Below are 19,613 nucleotides of genomic sequence, written 5' to 3'. Positions count from 1 at the left end.
AGCAGACACACACACTAGAGGCAAACTAGGAAATGGCAAAGCAGATCTGATGCCATCCATCCAGAAGCACAACAAGGGCCCTTCAGCGATGGTGGAGACTTACAGTAGAAGCACCACAGAGCAGACTGTTGAAATGGTAAATGTGGGGCCAGACGTGAGGCCCTGGCAGAAGAGGGCTGAACTCAAGAGTCAAGCAGCAGGAGCCCTGCTTCCTTCACAGCTTTTCTTCCATGTGGAATCACCCCTCCTCTCACAGCCTATCAATATCCTGCCCATTTTCCCAGGCCCGTCCCAAGTATACTCTCACATGAAACCATCCTGGACTCATCCCTACCTGCTGGGTTCCCAGGCTCTGTTTACATCTCTCATCTCTCATGAAGGACCATCTTATTCTGCTCCATCATTTGTACATGTGTACATGACTTCTCTAAGCTCCTAGGGGGTAAGATCTGTGCACCAAGCTCTGTGCTGGACCCTGACGCTGATTATCTCTAATCCTCACAACAAGCTCACAGGAAGCACTGGCCCCATTTCACAGATGAGGAAACTGAGACTAAGTGAGGTTGTATCACTGGTCTGAGGATGGTCAGCTGTTAAACAGAAGAGCTGGAATCTGAACCAGATCATGTCCTTTTGAACCACTTCATAGCCTATTGCTCTTTCACATCATATAACCCAGGGGGTGACTAAAGATTATATCTGAAATGAAGGCGGCACTAAAATAACTCAAGTCTTGAAGGCCTCTATACCTAGACACAGAAGGATCTTATTATCTATGATTGTCAAGGCAACCTGAAAAGAAAATGTCCAAGTCGCCAGGAATGTGTAAATATGAGATGAAAGTATAAACTTACAGGCATCCAAGAGGGCTTTGTAAGGTCAAGCAATATATATGGGAAAATATCAAACTAGAATTTGTCAACATGATACCTGTAACTAGGTAATGCCTAAAACTTTTTAAAATCCTTAAAAGATTTTTTTTAAACTTGTTTAAAAAAATTAAGTTTTTAAAAGTGGTTAATGATAATATAAAATGTTACATACTATATTGCTTATGATAACAGAATATGTTTATTGATTATTTATGTGGCATCTGGCCCCATTCAGTTCAATTCAGTCGCTCAGTCATGTCTGACTCTCTGCAACCCCATGAATAACACGCCAAGCCTCCCTGTCCATCACCAACTCCCGGAGTTCACCCAAACTCACACCCATCAAGTCGGTGATACCATCCAGCCATCTCATCCTCTGTCATCCCCTTCTCCTCCTGCCCCCAATCCCTCCCAGCATCAGAGTCTTTTCTGATGAGTCAACTGTTCGTATGAGGTGGCCAAAGTATTGGAGTTTCAGCTTTAGCATCAGTCCTTCCAATGAACACCCAGGACTGATCTCCTTTAGGATGGACTGTTTGGATCTCCTTGCAGTCCAAGGGACTCTCAAGAGTCTTCTCCAACACCACAGTTCAAAAGCATCAATTCTTCAGCACTCAGCTATCTTCAGTTACTTCCTGGCAAATAGATGGGGAAAAGGTAGAAACAGTGACAGATTTTATTTTCCTGGGCTCAGAAATCACAGCAGACAGTGACTGCAGCCATGAAATTAAAAGATGCTTGCTCCTTGGAAGAAAAGCTGTGACAAACCTAAACAGTATATTAAAAAGCAGAGACATCACATTGCCAAAAAAGGTCCATATAGTCAAAGCTATGGTTTTTCCACTAGTCATGTATGGATGTGAGAGTTGGACCATAAAGAAGGCAGAGTGCCAAAGAATTGATATTTTTGAATTGTGGTGCTGGAGAATACTCTTGAAAGTCCTGTGGACTGCAAGGAGATCAAACCAGTGCATACTTAAAGGAAATCAACCCTAAATATTCATTGGAAGGACTGATGCTGAAGCTGAATTTCCAATACTTTGGCTAACTGATACGAAGTGCCAACTCATTGAAAAAGACCCTGACACTGGGAAAGACTGAGGGCAGGAGGAGAAGGGGGCAACAGAGGATTAGATGGTTCAATGGCATCACTGACTCAATGGACATGAGTTTGAGCAAGCTCCAGAACATGGTGAAGGACAGGGAGGCCTGGCCTGCTGCAGTCCATGGAGTCGAAAAGACCTGGACAGGACTTCGTGACTGAACAACAACAATGGAATGCTTACAGATGAACTTATCTGAGATCTAGGATCTGCTTTGGAATACCGGAGGATGGGGCGGGGTGTTGAGTGGAGGGGTGGCACAGGGCAGGGGTAAAGACCCAGCAAGACTGGCCACCAGCTGACCCCGGCTGAACCTGGAGGTGCAAACATGAGGGTTCATTACATGGTGCTCTCTATTCTTCAAATTTTTGGTAACTGTCCATTAAAAAAAGAATCTAAAAGTGAATGATACTTCACCAAATGAAACAAAGGCATTCTGTGACCATCATTATCACACCAGAATTAAAACAGCAACATATATGACTGCATGCTTACCCAGAAGTCCAGCATAAAGCAACAAATAAGACTTTTCAAATTCAAAAAAAAAAAAAACTTTTTACAAACCTTAGAGCTTAAATCAATGTTATCATTATTTGAAATTCGACTACATGCAACTCAAGAGTCATTACTCACCTCTTCCAAAGCACAAGCCTTTATTACTTCTTCATATTGTTCTTCTTCATATTTCTTCCCAAATAAAATGTTACTCTTCACAGTTCCTGGAAACACCCAGGGCTGCTGAGAAACATATGTGATCCTCCCGAGCACACTGACCTTCCCCTGGCTTGGGGGCAGCTCCCCCAGCACAGCTCTTAACAGTGAGGACGGAAACAGACAGCAACGCACACACGTGAACACGGTGCACTCAGGACGGAACACGACCCACAGCACAGCCGACCCCACCCTGGTGCTTGATACATGATATCAGAAAAGTATAAAGTACAGCTTTGGATACTGCAGGGGAAAAAATGGAAAAGAGCATTATTGGTCACTGTAAACTAAAGGTTGATAAGGAATATTAACACAACAACAATCTACTCTGCCTGAGTTCCCTCAGATGAAATGCTCTACTCAGCAAAGACTAAGAATGTTTAACATCCTTCTCTAGCAGAGCAGACAAGCAGGATATATATTTTCTGTATCTGATGTTTAATGCAGTTGTTCCTGCATCTGGGTATCTTTCACTTGACAAATATTTGTTCTTAAAAAGCTATGTGGGGCTTCCCTGGTGATCCAGTGGTTAAGAATCCATCTTCCAGGATGGGAGGAAGGGATACTTAGGAGTTCGGGATGGACAGGTACACACTGCTGTATTTAAAATGGATCACCAGCAAGGACCTACTGCACAGCACATGGAACTCTATTCAATGTTGTGTGGCAGCCTGGATGGGAGGGGAATTTGGGGGAGAATGGATACATGTGTACGTATGGCTAACATACACCCTTCACTGTTCACCTGAAACTATCACAACATTGTTTTTTTTTTAACTGGCTATACCCCAGTACAAAATAAAATGTTAAAAAAACAATAATTATATCCAGATAATAAACACTGAAAAAAAGAAGAATCCATCTTCCAATGCCAGAGGCTCTGGTTAGATCCCTGGTCCCCTGGTAGGGGAACTAATATCCCACATGCCCAGGGCAACTGAGCCCACATGCCACAATTAGAGATGCCCTACACTGAAACAAAGACCCAATGCAACCAAATACATAAATAAGTATATTTAAAAAATTAATAAGTATGTGTGAAGAATATATCCAAAGATTATTATTTAAAAGAACTCTGACGTTGATATATTTGAAGACCAGAAGTTCATTATGCCCAGGGGACTCAAATCCTGAGCTCTGTGACAACCTAGGAGGGTAGGATGAGATGAGAGGTGGGAAAAAGGTTCAAGAGAGAGAAAACATATGTATACCTATGGCTAATTCATGCTGATGTATGGCAGAAACCAACACAATATTGTAAAGCGATTATCTTCCAATTAAAAATAAATTTTAAAAAACTCCTTCATAGAGGAAATCATCACCCTCTTGTGTGCACACCTGACATTTAGGTTTCTGTATTTTGTGGTACAAAACACAGGACACTAAGTGCACATGTACATGTCCTTCACATCTCTTGTAACACAGAGAAATGACATGCCTATGTCCACGCCATCAGAGCACTCACCACACTGGGCTGAAATAGTCTGCCTGCATATCTGTCTTGCCCCAGAACCTGGTTGCCTCTGGAGGACAGAGGTGTCAAGATCTGGCTCATGTCTATATCTTTAGCTCCAGCACGTGGTTGCACATTCCCTAATGTGCACTGATGGGACCAAGTCAAGTCACATGAAGAAATGCTCAGAGCTTCCTGGAAGAGCCTTCACCACCTCCAGACTTCCTGGAGGGACCACTGTGACAAAAAGAAGTCCCCACTGTCTCCGTCCATCCTGAACAGCTGCCACATAAATAATCTCCTTCACTGAGACGTCCAAACTCCCCACGAGCAGTTCCCAACTATGTCACATGAAGCATCAAGAAGGAAAACACAATGTGCTTTTATCCTGATGTATTTGGACATGAAACCTTTTTGCAAAACTAATGTACCTAGAGAAACACCTTTCTAGATACACCCAATTCTAGCCCAAACTGAGTCACACTCAGCTCTGGGCTCCACTCTGAGGTCTGAACAGGGGCTGTGGCATTGCATCAGGCTGACAAAAGGCATCACAACTTACCGTTCCTGCGCCCACAGGTCCGACCACAGCTAACAGTTCACCGGGTCTGACAGTAAAGGAAAGGCCTTGGAGGGTTGGGGGTCTCTGATTCCTGCAAATTAAAGTTTATAAAAATGTACCCATTTCAATAAAGTAATACACATTACTTTAAAAAGTAGAAAAAATAATGTAATAGTCACTGATATCCTGACATTAACTCATATTTTTCTCCTTCCTATTTTAAGATACTGTGTCCCGAAGGCCTTTTCATCCAATCCTACGTCTTAGGGGGTTTGAAGTAGTTTTTTTTGTTGTTGTTGTTTGTTTGTTTAATTTTTTAACTTTACAATATTGTATTGGTTTTGCCATATATCAACATGCATCTGCCACAGGTATACACGTGTTCCCCATCCTGAACCCTCCTCCCTCCCCGTACCATCCCTCTGGGTCGTCCCAGTGCACCAGCCCCAAGCATCCAGTATCATGCATCTAAGTTGCCTTTAGGAAGCCTCTTTCTTTTACCAGATTTACATACAGATTCAGCTCTAGACACCCACAGAATTTAGTAGCAGAGATGACCAGGCACCTTCCTGAAATGCAAACTGAATGATGCACACTACTTTATTAAAATAATGTACTTAACACAATATCCAGTGTGGAAGGTTTTTAATCATTTATAAGTTTTCATCAGGACCCTTGTTTTTTTTTTTTTTTTTTTTTCACTTTACAATATTGTATTGGTTTTGCCATATATCAAAATGAATCCACCACAAGTATACATGTGTTCCCCATCCTGAACCCTCCTCCCTCCTCCCTCCCCATACCATCCGTCTGGGTCGTCCCAGTGCACCAGCCCCAAGCATCCAGTATCGTGCATCGAACCTGGACTGGTGACTTGTTTCATATATGATATTATACATGTTTCAATGCCATTCTCCCAAATCATCCCACCCTCTCCCTCTCCCACAGAGTCCAAAAAACTGTCTCATTAATCTCCACAAAGCAGCAGCATAAGTACCTGGCATGCCTGGCCTTTTACTAAATAAATAAATTGAAAGTGAAAGTCTCTCAGTCGTGTCTATCTCTTTGCGATCCCATGGACTATAAAGTCCATGGAATTCTCCAGGCCAGAATACTGGAGTGGATAGCCTTTTCCTTCTCTAGGGGATCTTCCCAACCCAGGGATCGAACCCAGGTCTCCCTCATTGCAGGAGGATTCTTTACCAACTGAGCCACAAGGGAAGCCCAAGAATACTGAACAGGTAGCCTATTCCTTCTCCAGTGGATCTTCCCAATCCAGGAATCAAACTGGGGTCTCCTGTATTGCAAATGGATTCTTTACCAACTGAGCTATAAGGGAAGCCCTAAATAATTTGAAAGCTCCACTAATCTCTCCATTTTCATTTGATAGAACAAACCTCAGTAATGCTCAATAAGCAAACAGGCACTTTATATTAAGAAGTCACTCTTGGTAAATTAACTCTTATAAGTAATCTTCAAAGCTCTAAAGAGAGCTTTAATTCAACACCAACAACAAAACAATGGGTAATAAAGAAATTAATTATGACACCATGGGTCAGAGCGATAAAGCCTCAATTTTTTATATGATACATGCATTACATGTCCTGGCTAAACAGGGCAATAAAATACTTCTACTGTAAGAAAAATATAAAGCATGAAGGTATATGTGACAACACATAATCCAACTCAAGGGTGAAGAACAAAGTACTCCTCATGCTGATCACAGGTCACATTCCAGAGAGACCTAGGGTATCTGCGTGTCTTTACATATCCTGAGTGTTAAGAAAATAGTAACTGCTATGACAAAAAAAAGAAAAAGAAAAAAGGTTTCATGTTATTAAGTAAAACACCCAAAAGACTAAAGGCATAGAGTCTGGATTAAAAGTCTGGAATAATCATCAAATTGAATTTTTTTTCTAGAAAAAACTGAACGGATTAAACAACATTCACATGCTAAAAAAATGACAATGATTTTTCATCACTAAAAAAACTAGTTTCAGATTTTAGGAATGAATGATCTACCAAAGGAAGCTACATTTTCATATGCAAGAAACATTTTTTAAGCCTTTTAAGCTTCTCTACTTTCCCCCTCATTCAGTCTCTCCCATCAAGAAGCTTCCATAAGCCTCTTATCCATCTTCATCAGAGGGCAGACACACTGAAAACCACAATCACAGAAAACTAACCAATCTGATCACATGGACCACAGCTTTGTCTAACTCAATGAAACTATGAGCCATGCCATGTAGGGCCACCCAAGACAAACCGATCATGGTGGAGAGTTCGGACAAAATGTGGTCCACTGGAGAAGGGAATGGCAAACCACTTCAGTATTCTTGCCTTGAGAACCCCATGAACAGTATTGAATGGCAAAAAGATAATACACTGAAAGATGAACTCCCCAGGTCAGTAGGTGCCCAATATACTACTGGAGATCTGTGGAGAAATAACTCCATAAAGAATGAAGAGACAGAGCCAAAGCAAAAACAACACCCAGCTGTGGATGTGAATAGTGACAGAAGCAAAGTCCAGTGCTGAAAAGAGAAACATTGTAGATGAACCTGGAATGTTAGGTCCATGATTCAAGGCAAATTGGAAGTGGTCAAACAGGAAATGGCAAGAGTGAACATTGACATTTTAGGAATCAGCAAAATAAAATGACTGGAATGGATGAATTTAACTCAGATTACCATTGTATCTACTACTGTGGGTAAGAATTCCTTAGAAGAAATGGAGTGGCCATCGTAGTCAACAAGAGAGTCCAAAATGCAGTACTTGGATGCAATCTCAAAAATGACAGAATGATCTCTGTTCGTTTCCAAGGCAAACCATTCAATATCACAGTAATCCAAGCCTATGCCCCAACCAGTAATGCTGAAAAAGCTGAAGTTGAATGGTTCTATGAAGACCTAAAAGACCTTCTAGAAAGTGAAGTGAAGTCACTCAGCTGTGTCCAACTCTTTGCAATCCCGTGGAATGTAGCCTACCAGGCTCTGCCGTCCATGAGATTTTCCAGGCAAGAATACTGGAGTGGGTTACCATTTCCTTCTCCAGGATATCTTCCCAACCTGGGATTGAACCCAGGTCTTCCACATTGTAGGCAGATGTCTTACTGCCTGAGCTACCAGAACTAACACACAAAAAAAGATGTCCTTTTCATTATAGGGGACTGGAATGCAAAAGCAGGAAGTCAAGAAACACCTAGACTAACAGGCAAATTTGGCCTTGGAGTACACAATGAAGCAAGGAAAAGGACAATAGAGTTTTGCCAAGAGAACACACTGGTCATAGCAAACACCTTCTTCAAACAATACAAGAGAAGACTCTACACATGGACATCACCAGATGGTCAATACCAAAATCAGATTGATTATATTATTTGTGGCCAAAGATGGAGAAGCTCTATACAGTCAGCAAAAAAAAAAAAAAAAAAGACGGGGAGCTGACTGTGGCTCAGATCATGAACTCCCTATTGCCAAAATCAGACTTAAATTGAAGAAAGTAGGGGGAACCAATAAACCATTCGAAGTGAGAAACAGATTCAAAGGACTAGATCTGATAGACAGACTGCTGGTTGAACTGTGGACAGAGGTTCATGACATTGTACAGGAGACAGGGAGCAAGACCATCCCCAAGAAAAAGAAATGCAAAAAAGCAATGTGGCTGTCTGAGGAGGCCTTACATTATAGCTGAGAAAAGAAGAGAAGTGAAAAGCAAAGGAGAAAAGGAAAGATGCATCCATTTGAATGTGGAGTTCCAAAGAATAGCAAGGAGAGATAAGAAAGCCTTCCTCACTGATCAGTGCAAAGAAATAGAGGAAAACAATAGAATGGGAAAGACCAGAGATCTCTTCAAGAAAATTAGAGATAACAAGGGAATATTTCATGCAAAGATGGACAATAAAGGACAGAAATGGCATGGACCTAACGGAAGTAGAAGACATTAAAAAGAAGTGGCAAGAATACACAGAAGAACTGTACAAAAAAGATCTTCACGATCCAGAAAATCATGATGGTGTGGTCACTGACCTAGAGCCAGACATCCTGGAATGTGAAGTCAAGTGGGCCTTAAGAAGCATCACTACAAACAAAGAGAGTGGAGGTGATGGAATTCCAGCTGAGTTGTTCCAAATCCTAAAAGATGATGCTGTGAAAGAGCTACACTCAATATGCCAGCAAATTTGGAAAACTCAGCTTTGGCCATAGGACTGGAAAAGGTCAGTTTTCATTCCAATCCCAAAGAAAGGCAATGCCAAAGAATGTTCAAACTACCACACAATTGCACTCATCTCACACTCTAGTAAAGTAATGCTCAAAATTCTCCAAGCCAGGCTTCAGCAATATGTGAACCATGAACTTCCTGATGTTCAAGCTGGTTTTAGAAAAGGCAGAGGAACCAGAGATCAAATTGCCAACATCCTCTGGATCGTCGAAAAAGCAAGAGAGTTCCAGAAAAACATCTACTTCTGCTTTATTGACTATGCCAAAGCCTTTGACTGTGTGGATCACAATAAACTGTGGAAAATTCTGAAAAAGACGGGAATACCAGATCACCTGATCTGCTTCTTGAGAAATTTGTATGCAGGTCAGGAAGCAACAGTTAGAACTGGACATGGAACAACAGACTGGTTCCAAATAGGAAAAGGAGTACTTCAAAGCTGTATATTGTCACCCTGCTTATTTAACTTGTATGCAGAGTACATCATGAGAAACGCTGGACTGGAAGAAACACAAGCTGGAATCAAGATTGATGGGAGAAATATCAATAACCTCAGATATGCAGATGACACCACCCTTATGGCAGAAAGTGAAGAGGAACTAAAAAGCCTCTTGATGAAGGTGAAAGAGGAGAGTGAAAAAGTTGGCTTAAAGCTCAACATTCAGAAAACGAAGATCATGGCATCCGGTCCCATCACTTCATGGGAAATAGATGGGGAAACAGTGGAAACAGTGTCAGACTTTATTTTTCTGGGCTCCAAAATCACTGCGGATGGTGACTGCAACCATGAAATTAAAAGACGCTTACTCCTTGGAAGGAAAGTTATGACCAACCTAGATAGCATATTCAAAAGCAGAGACATTACTTTGCCAACAAAGGTTCATCTTGTCAAGGCTAGGGTTTTTCCTGTGGTCATGTATGGATGTGAGAGGTGGACTGTGAAGAAGGCTCAGTGCCAAAGAATTGATGCCTTTGAACTCTGGTGTTGGAGAAGACTTTTGAGAGTCCCTTGGACTGCAAGGAGATCCAACCAGTCCATTCTGAAGGAGATCAGCCCTGGGATTTCTTTGGAAGAAATGATGCTAAAGCTGAAACTCCAGTACTTTGGCCACCTCATGGGAAGAGTTGACTCATTGGAAAAGACTCTGATGCTGGGAGGGATTGGGGGCAGGAGGAGAAGGGGATGACAGAGGATGAGATGGCTGGATGGCATCACTGACTCAATGGACGTGAGTCTGGGTGAACTCTGGGAGTTGGTGATGGACAGGGAGGCCTGGCGTGCTGCAATTCATGGGGTCGCAAAGAGTCGGACACGACTGAGTGACTGAACTGAACTGATCCCTGACCACGTTTATCTGAAGGAAATCAACTTAAAGCTCTAGTTAATAAGCCTCCTGGGCATAATAGGAGTGTTTAAATCCAAACCCTTCAGAGGGCTCTCTAACTTGCCTGACAGGTTTACCCAGACTCCTACAGCTATGCAAAGGATTGTTTACAGTCTCCCAACTGGGAGAGGCATGGGAAGCTCAAGATATTCAAATAGTATAGAGCCTCTCAGGGAGTTAGAAATTATTAGAATAAAATTAGTAGAAGATTTCATTGTTGAGCCAATGCTTGCTGCCAAGTTTCCACATCCCCTGTATTGTATCCTTGGAAGTGTATTAATTAATATAGTTGGTATATAGAAAAAATAAGTAGTGGCCTTGGTGTTAACAACTTTAGACCCTTAAGGTAATAAATTCTTTCCTTTGTTGTAAGTCCACTGCACATTTACCCTATAGGAATGTAACTTTATCTAACACCTTCCGAGGATGGCGCCAAACTTTAAAATAATTACTCTTAGAGAAAATAAGTCTTATGGTTGACAAACCTTTATCAGAGTCTTTTTTTTTTTTTTTTTTAATTTTATTTTATTTTTAAACTTTACATAACTGTATTAGATTTGCCAAATATCAAAATGAATCCGCCACAGGTATACATGTGTTCCCCATCCTGAACCCTCCTCCCTCCTCCCTCCCCATTCCATCCCTCTGGGTCGTCCCAGTGCACTGGCTGAATGGATACAAAAACAAGACCCCTGCATATGTTGTCTACAAGAGACCCACCTCAAAACAGGGGACACATACAGACTGAAAGTGAAGGGCTGGAAAAAGATTTTCCATGCGAATAGGGACCAAAAGAAAGCAGGAGGAGCAATACTCATATCAGATAAAATAGACTTTAAAACAAAGACTGTGAAAAGAGACAAAGATGGTCACTACATAATGATCAAAGGATCAATCCAAGAAGAAGATATAACAATTATAAATATATATGCACCCAACACGGGAGCACCGCAGTATGTAAGACAAATGCTAACAAGTATGAAAGAAGAAATTAACAATAACACAATAATAGTGGGAGACTTTAATACCCCACTCACACCTATGGATAGATCAACTAAACAGAAAATTAACAAGGAAACACAAACTTTAAACGATACAATAGACCAGTTAGACCTAATTGATATCTATAGGACATTTCATCCCAAAACAATGAATTTCACCTTCTTCTCAAGCGCACATGGAACCTTCTCCAGGATAGATCACATCCTGGGCCATAAAGCTAGCCTTGGTAAATTCAAAAAAATAGAAATCATTCCAAGCATCTTTTCTGACCACAATGCAGTAAGATTAGATCTCAATTACAGGAGAAAAACTATTAAAAAATCCAACATATGGAGGCTGAACAACACGCTGCTGAATAACCAACAAATCACAGAAGAAATCAAAAAAGAAATCAAAATTTGCATAGAAACGAATGAAAATGAAAACACAACAACCCAAAACCTGTGGGACACGGTAAAAGCAGTCCTAAGGGGAAAGTTCATAGCAATACAGGCACACCTCAAGAAACAAGAAAAAAGTCAAATAAATATCAGAGTCTTAAAATGTTAACAGGCCTTCTGGCCAGAAGATGATGTAAATCACCTAAACCATTTGTATACGATAAATTTGCCAAAAAGAAACCCTGGTTTCAATAAGGATCAAAGACTGCTGACTTTGCATGATTTTACACCCCCTATTATTCTCTATGCACAACTTAAGGTATATAAGCTCCCTTTGAAAATAAAGCTATGGGCCGTGCTCAAAGCTTGGTCTCCCCGTGTCATTCTTTCTTGTTTCTTTTTCTCTCCTTTTCTTTTCTGTTCTTCCTTCAGGACATTTAATTGGAGCTCGGGGGTCCTCTGGGACCACTTACTTGCCTAGGCTTCGAGAAAATGCCTAAGGTGGGGCACCTTCAGCGATTCTAGAGGGCGCCTGTGGCCTCCGTGGTCAGAGCAAAGCTGATGTCACGGGTTTTATTGACTTTCCGCATAAACCAGTTATAATGAGCCTCTAATCTCTCTGCTTTGCTATTCTAATCACCAACGCCATCCTCCCCAGGGAATCCCTGGATCCAACCAGGGCAGGACCCCTGTACTCCGGGATGACCAGAAGGTGGCAGCACTCGACAGCTCATGGCTGCTGGGTCCCTCCCCCACTGGTTATCCAGACTCAGAGAACACTTACTAACAAGGATCATAATCTAAGCCACTACTCTGTGCAGACAAGGTTGAAAACCCTGCCCTGTGACATCTGGAGGCTCCCACAAGACGTTTGTTTAGTTTTTTGGGTTTTTTTTTTTTTTGGCTGCTGCTCTGGGTCTTTGTTGGGATGTGTGGGCTTAGTTGCTCCATAGCATGGGATCTTAGTTATCTCTCATGTGATCTCTCATAGCTTGAGATCTTAGTTCCTCAACCAGGAATGAAACCAGAGGCCCCCATACCGAAAGGTGGATTCTTAATCACTGGACCACCAGAGAAGGCCTTGGAAGCATTTATTTTAAAACTTAAAGATCGAGACCAAGTCTTATCATTTCATGAATGAGACCTGGGTCCCTGAGACCTTCTCCACCTGCCCACCTGGCTGTCTAGGAGAGCAGGTTACAGAGCTCACATCTGTCTCCTGCCTCCCAGCCCAGCAGGGGCTTCATTCAGACTCAGCTTCTGTCCAAAACCCCAATGTCTTCCCCTTCCCCTCCGAAGGCTCCCTTACCCATGACCTAACCTGACAGCCCTAATGACTAATGACCCCAGCAAGGGGCACAGTCCTTCCATAGGCAAGGCCAGGACAACAGAACAGGGTATTCTGAACTACAGTGAAATTTACACAGAAGTCGGTGACCATGTTATTAAGTTCTTGAAAGAACAAGATAGTTCATTTTAAAATGTTGCATCAGTTCATTTCTGTTCAGTCGCTCAGTCATGTCCGACTCTTTGCGACCCCATGAATCACAGCACACCAGGCCTCCCTGTCCATCACCAACTCCCGGAGACTCACATCCATCGAGTCAGTGATGCCATTCAGCCATCTCATCCTCTGTCATCCTCTTCTCCCCCTGCCTCCAATCCCTCCCAGCATCAGAGTCTTTTCCAATGAGTCAACTTTTCCCATGAGGTGGCCAAAGTACTGGAGTTTCAGCTTTAGCATCATTTCTTCCAAAGAAATCCCAGGGCTGATCTCCTTCAGAATGGACTGGTTGGATCTCCTTGCAGTCCAAGGGACTCTCAAGAGTCTTCTCCAACACCACAGTTCAAAAGCATCAATTCTTCGGCACTCAGCTTTCTTCACAGTCCAACTCTTACATCCATACATGCCCACTGGAAAAACCATAGCCTTGACTAGACAGACCTTTGTTGGCAAAGTTATGTCTCTGCTTTTCAGTATGCCATCTAGGTTGGTCATAACTTTTCTTCCAAGGAGTAAGCGTCTTTTAATTTCATGGCTGCAGTCACCATCTGCAGTGACTTTGGAGCCAAAAAAATAAAATAAGTCTGACACTGTTTCCAGTGTTTCCCCATCTATTTCCCATGAAGTGATGGGACCAGATGCCATGATCTTCATTTTCTGAATGTTGAGCTTTAAGCCAACTTTTTCACTCTCCACTTTCACTTTCATCAAGAGGCTTTTTAGTTCCTCTTCACTTTCTGCCATGCATACTTTGCACAAAGGCAATTCAATGGACACCGCACACACTGGTGGGGGGTGGTGAGGATGCAGGGGACAGAAGGACAGACGCAGCGTTGGGCGCCCAGGTCCACTTGAACACCTGCACGGAGGACACGTTGTTGGGCTCTCCCACCTGCTGCTCTGGACCGCGGGCTGCCTAGCCACGCTCTGTGTGATGACTGGCTCAGGGCACCTCCCCGGTTCCTGATGTGACTACAGTCCAGCTTTACTGAGCACCACTATAGCCCCAGTACCGCCACTCCTCAGGGACACCTCTCCAGCACCAGAAATCCGGGAAACCATAACAGCTGTGTTTCCTGTTTTGATGCTAAGGATGCTAATACTACCTGCTTTTGGACTGAATGAAAGGTAAACGCTACTGTTTACATAATTCAGAGTTAGTCACTGCCAGTTGGTAAACACAGAATTCTTTCTGTGCCTGCTGTCACACCATTGCCAACCAACTCGAGAGCTAACACCACAACTCTGCCTTCCCCTCCACAGCTCCCACCACAGCTGCCACATCATGTGTAACTAAAAGCACTAACTCCAAGCCCACAATCCACACCAAAGTCTGCCTCTGATGCAGCCAGGTTCTTTGGGTGTGTAGGCTGTAATTTTCTTTCTCTATAGATTTGCAAATCTAAAAACAAAATTACCACACTCTATGGGCTTCCTTGGTGACTCAGAAGGTAAAGAATCTGCCTGCAATGCGCAAGACCCAGGTTTCATCCCTGGGTAGGGAAGATCCTCTGGAGAAGGGAATGACAATCCATTTCAGTATTCTTACCCGGAGAATTCCATGGACAGAGAAGCCTGGAGGGCTACAATCCTTGGGGTCACAAAGAGTTGGACCCGACTGAGCGACTAACACCAATCCAACCCTCTGAAAATGGATCTGCTAAATGAACAAGGGCTGGAGTGTGACTCACTGAAACCAAAATATCATCTTTCAATATGTCCCACATGGAATATGCTATTCTGGGATCTTTAATTTTTCAAGGGATGCATATAGGAGCATTGCTCTTGAAGAAAAATCAGTTAAATCATTTTGCTCAAGGGGAATATTTGTGGCTTCTTCTTATACCTTAAATGGCTGCTGCTGTGGGATTAGATTCTCTCTTCTTTACATGCCAAATGTAACTCTGTAAGTGATGGAAAACACTGTCCTGTGCAGACAGCCTCATGACCCTTTTGCAGGTGCAGTGAAAATCACTTAGCAGTCCCTAGGCAAGATTACTAGAGTGGGTTACCATTCCCTTTTCCAGGGGATTTTCCCAACCTAGGAACCGAACCTGGGTCTCCTGCACTGCAGGCAGATTCTTTACCATGGAGCCACCACGGAAGCCCAATATTGTAAAGTAATTAGCCTCCAATTATTTTTTTTTAAAAAGTAGTCATTTTAAAGCCTGAAAGATGCATTATTTTTATTCGAACTCAGGATGTACTTTAGTGACCAGAATTGAGAAGAAGGTGCTAAATGAGCATCAATCAGGTGGATTTTTGGCTATCATTTAAAAAGTGGAATAAATTTAAAAATTTAGTATCCTTAGAGTAAAATTTTGTGCTTGATACAGTTTTTTGCACATGGAAAAAAAGATGCATTGTTCCAGATTTTAAAAAATGAATGGAAAGGACAAAAAAATAGTAAAGTATAACAGATTATTGTTCATACTTATAAAGCACTTTGTATCACTTAGAAATTAAAGAATAATGCCTTAAAGTCTAGACTTAATCTAAAATGCTGGTGATTTGCTATTTCACATTAAAGAAGGGAGAAGTTGGTCTGAGGATGTAACTGCTGATGTGGGCAATAAAAAAATCTGCTCTAAGATACTACACTGTTAGTATTTAACTGAAAACTTACCTACTTTATTTCAAGCCCAAGTAACTTAAACAATTTACAGGAAGTCAAAAGCCTTCATCTATTGAACCATGCTAAATTTTTCTTATGGCTGTTAAAAAGTATAAAGTTGATTTAATTATATTTTCCTTCATACTTCAAAAAAGTATCCTAACTGTTGTACCTTAAGATTTCCACTGAGGTTTCTTAAAATGTAACTTTTATGAGGTAAGAAAGAAGTTGTTTTAGAATCATTTACTAACTCTTTAATGAGACAATCATTTTAAGTTTTGACACAGAAAATGTGAGCAGTATAATTTCAGAAAAAATCTTAGTTGATCAGATTACTGTCAATTTATAGTGATAATTGCCCTAGGTAAATAGATCATACTTTTTATTTCTTCTCACCCATCTTTTTCTTCTTAGTTTCAGTTCCTGTGGTATGGTAAGCATGCATATTTTCATCTCTTTAGTTTCCTTATGAATCACTAGTTTTTTCAGGTTTAGAGGGATCCTCTTCCCTGCCTTTGACACACAGGATTAGTTCAGGGGTTTAAGTCAGTTTAAAATGAGCTTTTGCTCACTAAGGCTCCAGGTCATTAAGGCTTTTTTGTTTTAGTTTCCTTACCCTACAGTGGCTGAATTTAGCACTTGGTTTTCAATATTATATAGTAAGATATGACAAGTTGCTCTTGACCATTTCTTAAGCCAAAATTCCTTACATTTAGATAATTAAAGGTTCATAAAATGAAGATTTACTATTTCTTCATTGCTTGCTGGTACAGCTATAGTTTGTTTTACTCGCAAGTTTATACATATCCCTAATGTTTTCAAGTGCCTTAATTGTTTAATATCTCTGGCTTCAAAGGTTTCTGGGAAAAGATATGCTTACCTCACATTTGTGTGTCTCCCTCAGTAGTGATAGTGTGGTACCACATGAAAAAATGTTATTATGGTGCCATGGCTGTTAGTTTCTAGTGAGTGCTATTAGACTAGATTCAGTTGAAAATATTTAGAATTTCCATTCCCTGAAAGTGGTAAAAATTAGCTGCAATAGCATAATTATCATTTACCTAGATAGGAATAACTTTGCTTTGCTTTGCTAAGTCACTTCAGTCAAGTCCGACTCTGCAACCCTATGGACTGTAGCCCACCAGGCTCTTCTATCCATGGGATTCTCCAGGCAAGAATACTGGAGGGGGTTGCCATTTCCTTCTCCAAGGAAACCTTGACACACAATAATGTTAACATTGTATCTATTTTTGTGAAAACATAGCTGATGAAGCCTCTCATCTCTGTAATTTTGAATTCTGCTCTAACAGAATCATAATATGCCTTTAGATTTTACAAGAGACGTACAACAGAACTCACAGCCTTTTCCCCTCTTCCTTCAGTTTAGTATCTTGAGTTAGTAACAATGTGGGTATTTTTTTTTTAACTCTAGAAGCTATATAGAAACCTTTTCAGATTTTTCATCTGATTTATTCACATGGACTATAGTACAACTAAAATCCCTTATTCTACCTTACAGGCATTTGCTGCACAGGCAGACTGCTGCATACAGATATTTTTATTTCAGTTAATAACTGCAGAATATATACTGAACTGATTTAAAATAAATCTACATGTTTGCTGGGAACATAAGAATTCCACTAATAAGTTCAAACAAAGTATGTGTTAGCATTCACATGAAATGTTCTCTATAATGGAATTTTAGTGGTGCTTTCTATAAATGCTTCAAGAGCATTATGGCGAGAAACACCAACCAGAAGGTAAATCCACCGTATTAAGGTAACAGTAGCTCTCAGGTTAGAGCAGACATCTTGTGTGAGTTTCCATGGACAGAAGGTACAGGGATGTGGTTTCATGTATGAGGGAACAAACCACTGGTTGTCGGTGGGGATGGCAGCTGCTGAGTCAGAAGCAGGTGAACAGGATGCAGGGAGCACCACAGAGTCACAGGGACAAAATACAGGACAAGTCTACAGTCAGGACACGTGCTCTGTGGTCCCCACTCTGACAGCCCAGCTCCTGGGCTCTGCTCTGGAGGGTGGACCCTCTGGTGGAGGTGCCGCCTCCCAGAGTCCCTCCAGCCCTGGGGGTGGGAGCAGCTTCCTGCCTTTGATAACCGCTGGGTTGTCTCGCACACCACCGTTTTGCCCTTACTGCTTTTTACTCCCTCTTTTATCATCTGCGTAACTAATTCCGTGCCTGGAACTCCCTCTCCCGCGGTGGAGTTCTGTTTTCCTAACCAATCCTCACTGATTCAGGAGGGTGAGCACAGAAGACCACGGAACCGGGGAGCAGCAGGGCATTTCAGTTGGTAAAGGGGCTGCACTGGGCGTGTGATACTGACAACTTCTTGAGACCAGACCCTGTTGTTTTTTCTGTTTGACTGAACCTAACAAACCAAGTGTTGGAAATCACCAGCTCTCCTGGTCAGCTTCCACACAGCGTAATCCTTTAACTAGGAATCACTGGTGCTATGATCACCTGCTGTCTCCTCCTATCCTGAATGCCACCAAAGTATTCAGAACATCCAGAAGCTCAGGATGGGGGAGCACCCACTCTACCCCACAGCAAAGATCCAGATCATGGCCTCACTCTGTGTATAATGAACTGGTCTGAAAATCAATGCAAAAAATATACACTGATTCCCCAAAGCCTCTTTAAAAACGAGTTGTGTATTTTTCAGATAACCCATATCACATTGCAGCATTTTGTCTGTCCAATTCTGTAAATGCTAACACTACAATTGTATGGACTTTGAGATCAAAATGTGATACTTTGAAAGTTCTCTTGAAAATGAGAGCGAGCACAACATATCAAACATCTTAGGCTGATTTTATAATTGATCTCCATTAGATACAAACATTAGTCCCTATTTTGAAAAATTTTGCAACATACTTTTAGTAAACGAGCAAGTCACATTTTACACCATGGGTAAAATCTAAAAATTCTCCAATAAATCTTAGTCACAGTTGTTTGTTAGCAGTCATGATCTTGGAATGGAAGATCTGTTACCTCATCCCAAAAAGCAGTGAAATCTTGCATGTCCCCCATCACTTCACCCTCTGATGGCAGCTGAGTGCTGACCTGTGGTATTTCATCAAGTAACAAGAAATTCTACAGAAACGAGGGAAAAAACAGATTGTTAAACTGCAGGAAGAAAGCACGAACAAAAACAATTGCTTTCCTGGGATTTTCAAACTTTGAACAGTCTAAATACTGTTTTGCTAAAAAGTATTAGTTCACATCAGAACATATTATGCAATACATGAGACACTGGTTCAATTCCTGGGTCAGGAAGATCCGCTGGAGAAGGGTTAGTCTACCCACTCCAGTATTCTTGGGCTTCCCTTATGTCTCAGCTGGTAAATAATCCACCTGCAATGCAGGAGACCTGGATTCAATCCCTGGGTTGGGAAGATGTCCTGGAGAAGGAAAAGGCTGCTCAGTCCAGTATTCTGGCCTGGAGAATTCCACGAACTGTATAGTCCATAGGGTTGCAAAGAGTCAGACACAACTGACCAACTTTCACTTTCACTCAGAACATATTAAATAATGTATAGAACAAAATATTACATAATTACTATTATTACATAATTAATATTATTACAGCTCATGGTATATATCAATATAATCTTATAATATGGTGCATATATTATATACAACAAAATATAGTGTATTTGTTGTTGCTCAGTCACTAAGTCATGTCTGACTCCTTGCAATATATTATATTATATATTATATAAAACAAATGTATATATATATTATATACAATATAATGTATATATATGTATATATACATATGTATATGC

At 41.4% G+C, this 19,613-nt stretch overlaps 1 protein-coding gene across 1 annotated transcript in view; it reads right to left on the bottom strand.

Moving 5' to 3' along the window:
• Nucleotides 1-19,613, bottom strand: part of LOC129624636 (ATP-binding cassette sub-family C member 4-like) — a 364,051-nt gene that overhangs the window by 330,889 nt on the left and 13,549 nt on the right. Inside the window, exons 4-6 of the mRNA XM_055542792.1 lie at nucleotides 18,817-18,918; nucleotides 4,702-4,792; nucleotides 2,609-2,929 (exon numbers count right to left, since the gene is read on the bottom strand). The gene's annotated coding sequence lies outside the window, so the exon portion shown is untranslated. The remainder of the gene's footprint in view (nucleotides 1-2,608; nucleotides 2,930-4,701; nucleotides 4,793-18,816; nucleotides 18,919-19,613) is intronic.

Source organism: Bubalus kerabau, chromosome 12 (genome assembly GCF_029407905.1).
Source record: "Bubalus kerabau isolate K-KA32 ecotype Philippines breed swamp buffalo chromosome 12, PCC_UOA_SB_1v2, whole genome shotgun sequence".
NCBI classification, from domain to species: Eukaryota; Metazoa; Chordata; class Mammalia; order Artiodactyla; family Bovidae; genus Bubalus; species Bubalus kerabau.
This window is presented reverse-complemented; position numbering and strand designations above follow the sequence as displayed.